The sequence below is a fragment of the Rana temporaria genome, chromosome 11 (genome assembly GCF_905171775.1).
Source record: "Rana temporaria chromosome 11, aRanTem1.1, whole genome shotgun sequence".
NCBI classification, from domain to species: domain Eukaryota; kingdom Metazoa; phylum Chordata; class Amphibia; order Anura; family Ranidae; genus Rana; species Rana temporaria.
Window position 1 is genome coordinate 147,291,347 of NC_053499.1, and position 15,079 is coordinate 147,306,425.

At 50.0% G+C, this 15,079-nt stretch overlaps 1 protein-coding gene across 4 annotated transcripts in view; it reads left to right on the top strand.

Annotated features, from left to right (window-relative positions):
* GSE1 (Gse1 coiled-coil protein) overlaps positions 1-15,079 on the top strand; it is a 486,852-nt gene that overhangs the window by 153,829 nt on the left and 317,944 nt on the right. The window lies entirely within an intron of this gene.

Consider the following 15,079-nt stretch of genomic DNA (forward strand, 5'->3'; position numbering starts at 1 on the left):
TCCTTTGAGCCACTGTTGGCTCCTCCTCTGACCCGCTGTTGGCTCCTCCTCTGACCCGCTGTTTACTCACTTTAATGGCTGGTGGGATGGATTATCGGAAAGCATTGCCACTTATTGCTTATTGGAAAGTATTGCCCATAATGTTGGGTGTGGGGCTAGGAGTGCCGGGTGCAAACAATCTGAATTGGTTAGGCGTATTATGTGCCGCCAGCGCGTTTCGGGTGAAATTCTGCAACTTCCTTCCAGACAAAAAACACTAGAAAGCCCGGTTTAGGCTCAATGGAGCGGAAATGTCAGAGGATTCTTAAGATGGTGACGGTGGATCCTAAAGCTAGATCCTTTAGGGTGCATTCACACTTGTGATTGGCTGCGAGAACCCCAGCGGGTTTCCATTGTGTAAAAAGGCTGTTTGATCCTGTCTTCTGTGATCCTCCCTTTTTTCCACAGTCCCCAAACCATCTGCTTGTAGTACAGAGCCTTTGGAGTCACCCTTCACATGCTCAGTTTTGTGTGTATTGCTAGAGAGGTTTTTCTTTACCTTGGGAGGGTGCATGTGATCAGCACAGGGCCAGTCAATAAAATCGATAAAAGCAGCGGTTGCCGGTGACACCAGCATCCTGCGCCGGCGATCGGGAAACGTAGGGGTTAACCGGAGTGCGATAACAGGCACCGCCGCCGCGCTTCAGAAGATCTCGTTACAGCGCTCAGCGATTTCCCGAAGTGGTGGAAAATATCTGCGTGACCAAACGGCGATTGTTCCATTTTCTACGGAGAGGAACCTCTCAGCATGGGCGCACGTCTGTCTAACAGGGGAGAAAATTGCGGCAGTTTCCCCCGCGGCGGGGGCCGTTAGGGGAAGGGCGGGCGGAAAATGTTGCGGTTCGCGGTCTCTGGGTGAAAAATCTGCCAGTCTGTAGCCACCCGACCGTTTTCTTCCTCCGGTCTCGGGGATACCTATAGTACATTATATACAGAGATAGCAGCATTTATCTTATAGAACAGGGATATGCAATTAGCCGACCAGCTGCAGAACTACAAGTCCCATGAGGCATTGCAAGACTCTGACAGCCACAAGCATGACACCCAGAGGCAGAGGCATGATGGGACTTGAAGTTTTGCAACAGCTGGAGGTCCGCTAATTGCATATCCCTGCTATGGAACCTTCTATGGAAATCTTCTATCCAAATGAAATGTATCTAAAGACCTTTTTTTTAAATTTTGGATGACCTCCGACCCCCCCCTTCAGTCTTGCACAGTTGTATCGGCTCCTCTCCTGGACTAAAACGGCTTCCTCTGATTTCACCGCACACTGTGAGCTTCTCACAACGTGCATTAGAAGCTGCAGCAAGTCAGACAGATCCCGCCTCATTTCCTGGCCGACCCCGCCCCTTTCATTCATTGGATTTTAGTTCTTTCAATCATGGAGGCTCAGCATCATAATGAGGGCGTTACCTAGGGTGACCTGCATGCAAATTCAACACCGCGCCTCCAGACCGAATGCATTAAGGTGAAAAAACGTTTACCTTTACAACCCCTTTAAAAAGAATTGCAGGTAAACCTTCAGTGCAGACGCACTCGTAGCTAAGAACTAGCAATAAAAAAACGACAAGCACGCGTAGGCCGCGGTTTTTGAAACCCCCCCACGGAGTTCTCCTTTAAGTCCCGCTTAGCTCAGAGTGACATTTTCACGCAGGGCGAGGTGAGCGAGCCGCGTGGAGTCTCTGCGCTTGGCTGGTCACAAGACTCGGAGAGATATTATTACTGGATAAAGGTGCCCTAAGGAGACGCTGCGATCATGAATCACCGCTGACATCGATTAGAGGGTACGTGCGACTCGGAGGACAGGCTGAGACCGTGGCCTGAGATTACCTCCCGGGTATCGGCAGACAGAGGCATGCTGGTACTTGTAGTCACACGGACGTCACATTTGTAGCTCAGTGTGCTTATTAAAGTGGATGTTCCGCCAAAAAAAAATATTAAAAGCCAGCAGCTACAAATACTGCAGCTGCTGACTTTTAATATTAGGACACTTACCTGTCCTGGAGTCCAGCGGCGTCCGCAGCAGAGGACGAGCGATCGCTCGTCACCCTGCTGCTCCCCCCTCCATCCACGCTGAGGGAACCAGGAAGTGAAGCGCTGCGGCTTCACTGCCCGGTTCCCTACGGCGCATGCGCGAGTCGCGCCGCGCCCGCCGATGGGCTCCCGCTGTGTGCTGGGAGCCGAGTGTTCCCAGCACACAACGGGGAGGCGACGGAATGTGACGCAATGCCCGTCTTTTGCCCGTGAATGCCGGGCCGGAAGTGGGTGTAAATACCTGTATTACACAGGTATCTGCACCCCCCTCCCCCCTGAAAGGTGTCAAATGTGACACCGGAGGGGGGGAGGGTGCCGATCAGCGCGACTTCACTTTAGGGTGGAGAACCGCTTTAAAATAAATTTCTGTGAACTGCCAGAAGACTTACCGCCTTGTTGTGATTTAGGCGCTCCTGACCCCACTTTTATCTGCTGCAGTTAAAGGGGGGGAACTCCACTTTAAGCTATACAGCATAATCACTGTACCCCCCCCCCCTCAGAAATACACTATTCAGCTGGATGTAGATTCTGCATTTGGCAGGATCATCACCTATTCAACAATGCCTGCGCAGTGCCATCACCAAACACTAGAGGGCAGTACCAGTGCAGTCCACCCATTCACCATTGCTCTACTCGTGTCAGCAGCAGCTACCTACTAGCCAATAAGACCCCTTTCACACTATTTGGCCGCTAGCGGGGCATTTTTAGCCCCCCCCCCCCGCGCTAGCGGCCGAGAAAGGTTAAAAGGGGTTGTAATGGTACAATTATTTTTCCCTAAATCTGCAGAGGCACTTTGCAGGAGCTATAGCACTAAAAATATACCGCTCCTCCACCGCTGCTGCCCATTGAAATCACTGGGCACCAAGCTCCGTGGCCGCGGGACCCGCGGACCCGATCGCCGCTGGAGTTCCGCGATCGGTCCCCAGAGCTGAAGAACGAGGAGAGCTGTGTGTAAACACACCTTCCCCCGTTCTTCACTGTGGCGCCGTCATCAATCGTGTGTTCCCTGATATAGGGAAGCATGATTAATGACGTCACATGTCCAGCCCGCCCCCCCTACAGTTAGAAACACATATGAGGTCACACTTAACCCCTTCAGCGCCCCCTGTGGTTAACTCCCAAACTGCAATTGTCATTTTCACAGTAATCAGTGCATTTTTATAGCATTTTTTGCTGTGAAAATGACAATGGTCCCAAAAATGTGTCAAAATTGTCCAAAGTGTCCGCCATAATGTCGCAGTCATGAAAAAAATAGCTGATCGCCGCCATTAGTAGTAAAAAAAAAAAATTATTAATAAAAATGCAATAAAACTATCCCCTATTTTGTAAACACTATACATTTTGTGCAAACCAATCGATAAACGCTTATTGCGATTTTTTTTTTACCAAAAATAGGTAGAAGAATACGTATCGGCCTAAACTGAGGAAAAAAAATGTTTTTTTTTATATATTTTTGGGGGATATTTATTGTAGCAAAAAAGAATTTTTTTTTTTCAAAATTGTCGCTCTATTTTTGTTTATAGCGCAAAAAACAAAAACCGCAGAGGTGATCAAATACCACCAAAAGAAAGCTCTATTTGTGGGGAAAAAAGGACGCCAATTTTGTTTGGGAGCCACGTCGCACGACCGCGCAATTGTCTGTTAAAGCGACGCAGTTCCCGAATCGCAAAAACCGTCCGGGTTCTTTACCTGCATTTTGGTCCGGGTCTTAGGTGGTTAATGACCAATTAAAAAAATTGCATTTTTGTCATCATGAAAAACGGTCGTGTGTACGCGGCATAAGGCTGTAACACAAAATCTAATTTTCTCTGTAGTCCCCATAGAGGCTGGAATCCCATAGCGGCTAAGAACGATAGGTGGAACTGACTTTATCAGAGGCCTGTTAGCAGTCATGGCCGCCCCCCAACACTTCGCTTTTGTTGCTTAGAATGATTTTACTCATGTTTTTTGTATGTGACATTTTGGGTTAATAAACGGCGGTCATCCAGCAGAGGATAAAATAGCGCAGTTGATGGTATCATGGCCGTCCCGGTCTTCCCAGCATCTGCGTAATGCGACCCGGAGCTTTAATGTTATTTCGGCTGATGTCAATTAATGAAATTATGACGGAAATTTGGCCTGTTTGCGCTTATTGAATTGGCGCGTCGCTCTGATAGGATCTACGCTCGGCTGGGTAAGTGCAGAAGGTGCGTCTGGACAATGTCACTGCGACTGGGTCTGGCAGGCTTTGGTCTTCAGCTCTTCCTGACAAGCTAATGTGAGACAGATGCGCCGAGTGCACAGCTTGCTCTGATGTGGGAAAGAGCACGGATAATGCGCCGGCGTTGGCAGAGACTCCGCCTGGTAACATGACTTCGGCACGTATGGCGTGGCGCGACATCAACCATTCCTGGTCGGAGGAAGACGGGCTGAGCTCCGAGAGGATGGAGAACAATGATTTTATCATATTTAAATTCCGAGAGAAATCAGTATTAAGGCTCCGTTCCCATGAGTGCGTCTCCAAAGTCACTCGATTTTCAGAGCGACTTTTGGTGTGATTTTGATATGACTTTACATTCTATGGATCAAAGTTGCATCAAAAGTCACACCAAAGTAGTGCAGGCACTTTTTCAAAGTTGCTGCAACTTTAAGTTGCAATGATTTGGACGGGTGCCATTGAAAAGAATAGCGGGTGATTTTCATGCAACTTTAATGTCCAAAGTAGCATGAGAAATTGCACAAGTGTGAGTGAACTCCATCACCTGCGGGGCCCTTATATCTCTCTCCTGCGGGCCCTTATATCTCTCTCCTGTGGGGCCCTTATATCTCTCTCCTGTGGGGCCCTTATATCTCTCTCCTGTGGGGCCCTTATATCTCTCTCCTGTGGGGCCCTTATATCTCTCTCCTGCGGGGGCCCTTATATCTCTCTCCTGTGGGGCCCTTATATCTCTCTCCTGCGGGGGCCCTTATATCTCTCTCCTGTGGGGCCCTTATATCTCTCTCCTGTGGGGCCCTTATATCTCTCTCCTGCGGGGGCCCTTATATCTCTCTCCTGCGGGGCCCTTATATCTCTCTCCTGTGGGGCCCTTATATCTCTCTCCTGCGGGGCCCTTATATCTCTCTCCTGTGTCGAGATTTTCACACTTTAGTTTAGCCACATTCTCACTGGAGGTAGAACCTCTAGAAGGCAGCTTACCGTCTAGATCACAGGTGTCAAACACAAGGCCCGCGGGCCGAATCCGGCCCTCCAGGCCATTTTATGTGGCCCTTGCACCCTCCTCCAGACCCTGTACTTTCTGCTTTCAAGCAATGCATCCATCTTCTTCCCAGCAGCAGTATAAGGAAAGGGGGTGCACTGTGATGTAAGGGAGATTGGGGGACTCAACTTCTGATGGTGGGTGCCCCTTGACATCTAATGGAGGGGGGAGGGGATGCGCTGGACATCTAATCTCACAGATACAAATGGCCCTTTTGAGGACAATCATAATGCTGATGCGGCCCGCAATGAAATTGAGTTTGACACCCCTGATCTAGACTCGAGTAGAGGAGAGCCGATCGGCGGCTCCTGTGAAAAGGGGGTGGTTTGTGCTGATCGATTATCAGCACAGCCCCCCCGAGGATGCCCACTGGACCACCAGGGATTAAAAAAATGAAAATAAAAGGTATGCCAGCCTAGACCACCAGGGATGAGGACACAAAAAATGGATGCCAATCAGTGCCCACAATGGGCATCACTGATTGGCAGGCATTGTTTGGCACTGATTGGCATCCATTAGTAAAACACATACAATAGTGCCCATCTATGCCCATCCTCGCCACCTATCAGTGCCCATCCGTGCCGCCTATCAGTGCCCATCCGTGCCGCCTATCAGTGCCCATCCGTGCTGCCTATCAGTGCCTATCCGTGCCGCCTATCTGTGCCCATCTGTGCCACCTATCCGTGCCCATCCGTGCCGCCTATCCAAGCCCATCCATGCCGCCTATCCAAGCCCATCCATGCCGCCTATCTGTGCCGCCTATCAGTGCCTATCCGTGCCGCCCATCAGTGCCGCATATTAGTGCCATCAATGCCACCACATCATTGCCACCTCCTCGGTGCCCATCAGTGCCGCCTTATCAGTGCCCGTCAGTGCAGTACCATCAGTGCCCATCAGTGAAGGAGAAAACGTACTTATTATAATAGACACAAAAAAAAAAATGTTATCTAAATTTTCGGTCATTTTTTTTTTTTGCAGAAAATAAATATCCCAGAGGTAATCAAATACCACCAAAATAAAGCTCTATTTGTGGGAACAAAATGGTAAAAATGTAGTTTGGGTACAGCGTAGCATGACCGCGCAATTGTCATTCAAAGTGCAACAGCGCTGAAAGCTAAAAATTGGTCTGGGCGGGAAGGTGTATAAGTGCCCTGTATGGAAGTGGTTAAACTGGCAAGGTCTGGCCGAGGATCCCCGCTGCACATGCGCCGCTGCAATCAGCGGCGCATTGCGGGGGGAATATCTCCTAAACCGTACAGGTTTAGGAAATGTTCTCGTGAGATATGGTCGTGCCTACTAACGATCGGTTTCGGTTAGGAATCCATCGGTTACATTTAAAGCAAGTTGGCTTTTTTTTAACCGATGGTTAAATAACCTATGGGGCCCACACACGATCGGTTTTATCCGATGAAAACGGTCCATCAGACCATTGTCCTCTGGTTAACCGATCGTGTGTACGAGGCCTTAAAGTTTTTATGGATTGGGGGGGGGGGGGGGGGGCCCAAACTGTTTTATTTTTTTGAATTTCTGTTCAACACTGATGAGATGTGCGATTCTAAATTCTTTCCCCCATAGTAGTCAATGAGCCTGGAATTTGCGTCTGAATCGCACCGAAATGCTCAGAAAACGTATTCTGATGGCGGGGGGAGGGAGGAACCAGAGAAGACAACATAAAAGTAAATGAAACTTTACTTTTAAACTTGGATCAGGGCGAAGTTAGAGGAACCCGGCGACATTTCCCGCACTGCGTATCGCCCGCTTGTTTCGCAGAATCTTCGAGTGTCTTCTCAGAGAAGAGCGTCACTGAAATATATTTGCAGAACACAGAGTGGGAGCCAAGTATGAAAGAGGATCTGGATGCCATTGTTGCTGTCCTGAGTGATTGCGAGCGAGGAGCTGCAGCTCCATTTTCTAATGGCTCTTATGGCCGAAAACACGTAATTCTTATTATAACCCGCCGAGATGAATCCAAAGATACTCGGAGCAGGTCACTGAGTTAATGGCATTGAACCAAAAAGTTTCCACTGACCCAGTATGAAGCACAGAAGAGCCTATGGGAGGGGGGGTTACTAACCTGGAGAGTGCAAAATCTGGTACAGCTCTTCATAGAGACCAATCAGCTTCCAGGTTGTATTGTCAAAGCTTAATTGAACAAGCTGAAGCTAGAAGCTGATTGGCTGCCATGCACAGCGGCATCAGATTCTGGTAAATCTGGGGCCAGATTCACAAAGAGATACGACGGTGTATCTACAGATACACCATCGTATCTCTGACTTACACTGGTCCTATCTATGCGCCTGATTCATAGAATCAGATACGCATAGATAGGGCTAAGATCCGACAGTGTTACAATGTGTTACATTGTCGGATCTTATTTTCAATTTAAAAATGGCGCCAGGGGCGTTCCCGCTGATTTACGATAAATAATATGTAAATCAGCGAGATACGCAAATTCACGAACGTACGCGGACCCGTCGCAGTGTTCTTACGTCGTTTCCGTAGCGGTTTTCCGTCGTATACTTACCCCTTCTTTTATCAGGCGCAGCCAATGTTAAGTATAGCCGGCGTTCCCGCATCGAATTTGAATTTTCCTACGTCGTTTGCGTACGCCGATTCACGAACACGCGCGTCGCAAGTCCCGCTCACGTCGCAACCACTGACGTCCTAGTGACGTCAGTGGGAGCAATGCACGCCGGGAAATTCCCCGGACGACGCATGCGCATTTAAATCGGCGCGGGAACGCGCCTGAATTAAATATGACACTCCCCTAGCCGCGGAATTTGAATTCCGCTGGGGGATTTAGGATCCGCCGTCGCAAGTTTGGAGGTAAGTGGTTTGTGAATTAGCCACTTGCCTCCTAAACTTGCGGGAGTGGATCTTAATTCACGTAGATCGAGCGGATCTATAGATCCGCTGCGCTACGTGAATCTGGCCCCTTGTGTCTACAAATCCTAAAAATAAGGTGGTGGGGTCCTCATTCTAGGATAGAGGGCAGAAAGTAAGGGCCAGATCCTCAAACGAATTACGCCGGCGTATCTATTGATACGCTGCGTAATTTCAAAGTTCCCCCGTCGTATCTTTGTTTTGTATCCACAAAACAAGATACGACGGAATCTGGGCTCGATCCGACTGGCGTACGTCTTAGTACGCCGTCGGATCGTAGGTGCATATTTACGCTGGCCGCTAGGTGGCGTTTCCGTTGAATTCCGCGTCGAGTATGCAAATTAGCTATATACGGCGATCCACAAACGTACGCATTTTTTTTTACGTCGTTTGCCGTTAAAAAAAAACGTAATTTACGTCGGGTCACGACGTATTAACATAAAACACGCCCCCATCACATACATTTGAATTGCGCGCCCTTAAGTTGGTGGCCACCTGACCATCACACCAAGGTGAGCTTGTTGGGTTCCTGTTCCAAAACCATGGCTATTATTGGGAGTTGCCCCTTGGCCATTAACCACTTCAATACTGGGCACTTTCACCCCTTCCTGCCCAGGACAATTTTCATCTGTCAGCGCTGTCACACTTCGCATGACAATTGCGCAGTCATGCAACACTGTACTCATTAGAATTTTTTTTTTTTTTTTAGACAGATAGGGCCAGATTCATAAAAGAGATACGACGGCGTATCTCCTGATACGCCGTCGTAGCTATGCGACTGATTCATAGAATCAGTTACGCATAGATAGCCCTAAGATCCGACAGGTGTAACTGTGTTACACCGTCGGATCTTAGGCTGCAATTCTAGGCCGGCCGCTAGGTGGCGAGGCCATTACGGTCGGTGTAGAATATGCAAATGACTAGTTACGCCGATTCACGAACGTCCGCTTTGCCCGTCGATCCAAATTTACGTAGTTTCCGTAGCGATACGCGTCGTAAAGTTAAGGCTGCCTCCTAGGTGGTCTAACAATGTTAAGTATGGCCGTCGTTCCCGCGCCGAAATTTTAAATATCACGTCGTTTGCGAATGGTGCTGGACGCCATTTACGGTAACGTCGAAACCAATGACGTTCTTGCGACATCATTTAGCGCAATGCACGTCGGGTAATTTGATGGACGGAGCATGCGCAGTACGCTCGGCGCGGGAACGCGCCTAATTTAAATGGTGCCCGCCCCATTTGAATTAGGCGGGCTTGCGCCGAGCGGATTTACGTTACACCGCCGCAAGTTTACAGGTAAGTGCTTTGTAAATCAGGCACTTACGCTGTAAACCTGCGGCGGTGTAACGTAAATGGGATACGTTACGCCGCCGCAGCGTAACGTAATTCTACCTGAATCTGGCCCATAGAGCGTTCTTTTGGTGTTATTTAATCGCCTGATTTTTTTTGCTAAACAAACGAAAAAAGTTTCTGTTATAACATTTTGCAAATAATAATTTTTTCTTCTTCACTGATGCGCGCTGATGAGGCTGCACTGAAGGGCCCTGATAGACTACACTGATGAGGCTGCACTGATAAGGCTGCACTAATGGGCCATGATAGGCTGCACTGAAGGGCCCTGATGATGCTACATTGATGGGCAAAGATAAGCTGCACTGATTGGCACTGATGGGGCTGTACTGATGATGAGTGCCCTGATTATCAGTATAAATGTGTCAGAATTGACAGTTAGCGTCTCTCCTTTGATTGCGCGTGAAGAAAGGACTGCTGATTACTGGCAAGTCTGTTTTATATGTGATCAGCTGTGATTGGACACAGCTATTCACATGGTAAAAGGCTGCTGTAATTGTCTGTTTACCACGATCTGAGGTCACAAAGCACGCCCGCTGCGTGAGATACGAGAGAGCCACGCTGTAGGTGTCTTTCGGCTATCGAGCGTTCATGAGGTGGTTAAGTTGGAGTTGCCCTGCCCCCCCCCCCCCATTGCCATTAATATGGAGTTGCCCATCCTACCCTCCATTCTTCTGGGAAGGCTTTCCGTAGAATTTTGGATGGTGTCTGTGGGAATTTATGCCCATTTATGAGGTCAAGGTATCGATATTGGGTGAGACCTGGCTCACTGCTGGGGCTCCAATTCATCCCAAAGCAACTCAGTAGAGTTGAGGTCAGGACTCTGTACAGGACACTCAAGTTCTTCCACATCAAACTGGTCACACCGTGTCTTTATGTACACAGGGGTACAGTCATGGTGGAATACAAAAGGGTCTTCACCAAACTGTTGGCACAAGGTTGGAAGACCACATTGTCTACAATGTCTTTGTATGATGTGGTATTAACAGGACCCTTCACCGGAGACACCTAAATCCCCATTATTTGGAGGGGTGGGGTTCACATACTTTTGGCCATATAGGTTAGGGATGAGCTTAGGTTTGGCCCAAACTCATGTGGTCATATTAGGTCATGTCATGATGTCATGAGCATCCCTTCCACTTTGAATGCTTGTAGCTGCGGGTGGGGAATCCTCTACCCGCAGCTCATTGGCCCGGCACTGATAGCAATAGCAGCCTTCCAGGGGGAATCCTCTACCCACAGCTCATTGGCCTTGCACTGATAGCAATAGCAGCCTTCCAGGGGGAATCCTCGACCCGCAGCTTATTGGCCTTGCACTGATAGCAGTGTTCCAGGGGGAATCCTCCAACTACAACTCATTGGCCTGGCACCAATAGCCTTCCAGGGGGAATTCTCCATCCACAGCTCATTGGTCCAGCAATGATAGCAGCCTTCCAGGGGGAATCCTTCACCCACAGCTCGTTGGCTTGGCACTGATAGCAGCCTTCCAGGGGGAATCCTCCACCTACAACTCATTGGCCTGGCACTGATAGCAGCCTTCCAGGGGGAATCCTCCACCTACAACTCATTGGCCTGGCACTGATAGCAGCCTTCCAGGGGGAATCCTCCACCCACAACTCATTGGCTTGGCACTGATAGCAGCCTTCCAGGGGGAATCCTCCACCTACAACTCATTGGCCTGGCACTGATAGCAGCCTTCCAGGGGGAATCCTCCACCCACAGCCCATTGGCTTGGCACTGATAGCAGCCTTCCAGGGGGAATCCTTCACCCACAGACCATTGACACAGCACTGATAGCAGCCTTCCAGGAGGAATCCTCCACCCACAACTCATTGACCTGGCAATGATAGCAGCCTTCCAGGGGAATCCTCCACAACTCATTGGCCAGCACATGGGTTCAAACCCAAGCTCATCCTTGTATAGGTAGGTGTATTGGTCAGGTGTCCATATACTGAATACGTACAGTATGTACAATGCACTGCCCTAGACCAGACCCTTATTGCATTGTACCTAATGCTAAACTATTGTATTGGGTGGAGTAAATATGTTTTTCTTGAATATTTCCGAGGATCTATAAATAGAGAATTAATATAGGTAAATTGGCTTGGAGTATGCTGGTGCATGTAGTTCATCATATCCTGGGGGGGGGGAGTAACTGCCGCCATTTCTCAGCCAATGTATAGATCAGCCAGAGAGAGAAAAAAAACACATAAAAGCAGTGCACCCCCCTCCCCCCTGGTGAATTAAATCATCATAAACTAACACTGAGGTGCCATTAAATGCAGTTCAGACCTATTAAACCTCATTATGGAATAACGCTCCGCAGTGCCAACTCCGCCAAGCCCCGAACGCCGCTTTAATTTGATGGGTGTTAAGGGAGAATTAGATATTAATTGCAATGGCCGAGCCTCTGCTTTTATCCCTCAGCGGCTTCCCCTGGATTGCGCATTGCTCAGCAGCCAGAGCCGCATGACAGCGCCGTCCCCAAACCGTTCACATCTGTCATTCATGGGAGCCCTTTATTGTCAGTATGGGATGTGATGAGAGGAAAGAGCGGGCTATGGTGACAACGGCTTCCCCAGTAACGGGGGTCGTTTCCAAGCCACATGGTGGTGTCACGCTGCTCCCGTGGCTTGTTTCACTAAATATTAACCAGATTGCATGGATAGCCAATAAGGAACTTCTCTTTGAGCACTGCAGCCTCATGTCACATGGCTCCTTGCTGTTCAGCTTCCCTTTTAGAGGGCAGAGCTGGGACCAAGGAGCATTCCGCCTGTTTTTCTTTTATGGGTTTAGATTCATAGAGGTGAGGCAACCGGCAACGGCAGAAGCTGAATGTCGAAATGGGACTTGGAGCCAATCATTACGCTCCTTCCCAGGGGATGGCACAGCTGGAGCCATTTTACCTCAGCAAACTTGACCCCTTGTGTAAATAAAGTCCATCTGACGTCTGACTGGAAATCGCCTCCTCCCCGGCGTTTATCGTCTAATTCTTCCCTCATCTCCTGACCTTCCATCCTCTGTGCATTTCCTGCGATGTCCACTTAAAGGGAATCTCCTCCTTTCCACTTCGGACAATAAAATGTACTGCCAGCTGCTGATGATGCCCGGCGGGTACTCGGAAGGGGGAAGATTAATACCTGTTGATGGGTGTTTGTCTGTATCATGGTATTTTCCCTCCATTTTTTGGCCCACACATAAATTTCTAAAATCAAATGTGAAAGGGCTCATGCACACGTTCCCACAACGCACAGCGACACGCCCGCTTTATGTGCGTGTCATTCGTAGTGATTAGAACTCGGGAAAATGAGAATGAAGCTCAACACACATTGCACTGTAGCGTGGCACAGCGCATATATCGCGCGTTGTGGGGCGTTATGTTTTTGAAATGTAACCCTTGTAAGTCCTTTTGTTTATCTGTCCTGGTGCATTAATAGCCCATTCATAATAAAAGACATGAAATATGAACAAAGCACATCCCTCTATAGTGAGTACTTGTCTCAATCCAGAGCACTGAGGCCCCTTTCACACATGCAGACCGTCCAGGTCCGCCTGTCAGTTTTTCAGGCAGACCATGCATCTCTATGGAGCGACGGATGTCATCAGCGGTGATATGTGCATCCTCCTCGCTCCACCTCTTTTCTGTGCGTCCTCCTCGCTCCACCTCTTTTCTGTGCGTCCTCCTCGCTCCGTCTCTTTTCTGTGGGTCCTCCTCGCTCCGTCTCTTTTCTGTGGGTCCTCCTCGCTCTGTCTCTTTACTGTAGGTCCTCCTCGCTCCGTCTTTTTTCTGTGGGTCCTCCTCGCTCCGTCTCTTTTCTGTGCGTCCTCCTCGCTCCGTCTCTTCTCTCTGCGTCCTCCTCGCTCCTTCTAATTTCTGTGCGTCCTCCTCGCTCCGTCTCTTCTCTCTGCGTCCTCCTTGCTCCGTCTCTTTACTGTGGGTCCTCCTCGCTCAGTCTCTTTTCTGTGGGTCCTCCTCGCTCCGTCTCTTTTCTGTGGGTCCTCCTCGCTCCGTCTCTTTTCTGTGGGTCCTCCTCGCTCCGTCTCTTTTCTGTGGGTCCTCCTCGCTCCGTCTCTTTTCTGTGCGTCCTCCTCGCTCCTTCTAATTTCTGTGGGTCCTCCTTGCTCCGTCTCTTTTCTGGGGGTCCTCCTCGCTCCGTCTCTTTACTGTGGGTCCTCCTCCCTCCGTCTCTTTTCTGTGGGTCCTCCTTGCTCCGTCTGTTTTCTGTGGGTCCTCCTCGCTCCGTCTCTTTACTGTGGGTCCTCCTCGCTCCGTCTCTTCTCTCTGCGTCCTCCTCGCTCTGTCTCTTTTCTGTGGGTCCTCCTCGCTACGTCTCTTTTCTGTGGGTCCTCCTCGCTCCATCTCTTTTCTGTTGGTCCTCCTCACTCCGTCTCTTTTCTGTGGGTCCTCCTCGCCCCGTCTCTTTTCTGTGCGTCCTCCGCGCTCAGTCTCTTTTCTGTGGGTCCTCCTCGCTCCATCTCTTTTCTGTTGGTCCTCCTCGCTCCGTCTCTTTTCTGTGGGTCCTCCTCGCTCCGTTTCTTTTCTGTGGGTCCTCCTCGCTCCGTCTCTTTACTGTGGGTCCTCCTCGCTCCGTCTCTTTTCTGTGGGTCCTCCTCGCCCCGTCTCTTTTCTGTGGGTCCTCCTCGCCCCGTCTCTTTTCTGTTGGTCCTCCTCGCTCCGTCTCTTTACTGTGGGTCCTCCTCGCTCCGTCTCTTCTCTCTGCGTCCTCCTCGCTCCATCTCTTTTCTGTGGGTCCTCCTCGCTCCGTCTCTTTACTGTGGGTCCTCCTCGCTCCGTCTCTTCTCTCTGCGTCCTCCTCGCTCCATCTCTTTTCTGTGGGTCCTCCTCGCTCCGTCTCTTTTCTGTGGGTCCTCCTCGCTCCATCTCTTTTCTGTGGGTCCTCCTCGCTCCGTCTCTTTTCTGTGGGTCCTCCTCGCTCCGTCTCTTTACTGTGGGTCCTCCTCGCTCCGTCTCTTTTCTGTTGGTCCTCCTCGCTCCGTCTCTTTTCTGTGGGTCCTCCTCGCTCCGTTTCTTTTCTGTGGGTCCTCCTCGCTCCGTCTCTTTTCTGTGGGTCCTCCTCGCTCCGTTTCTTTTCTGTGGGTCCTCCTCGCTCCGTCTCTTTATTGTGGGTCCTCCTCGCTCCGTCTCTTTTCTGTGGGTCCTCCTCGCCCCGTCTCTTTTCTGTGGGTCCTCCTCGCCCCGTCTCTTTTCTGTGGGTCCTCCTCGCTCCGTCTCTTTTCTGTGAGTCCTCCTCGCTCCGTCTCTTCTCTCTGCGTCCTCCTTGCTCCGTCTCTTTTCTGTGGGTCCTCCTCGCTCCATCTCTTTTCTGTGGGTCCTCCTCGCTCCGTCTCTTCTCTCTGCGTCCTCCTCGCTCCGTCTCTTTTCTGTGGGTCCTCCTCGCTCTGTCTCATTTCTGTGGGTCCTCCTCGCTCCGTCTCTTCTCTCTGCGTCCTCCTCGCTCCGTTTCTTTTCTGTGCGTCCTCCTCGCTCCGTTTCTTTTCTGTGCGTCCTCCTCGCTCCGTCTCTTTTCTGTGGGTCCTC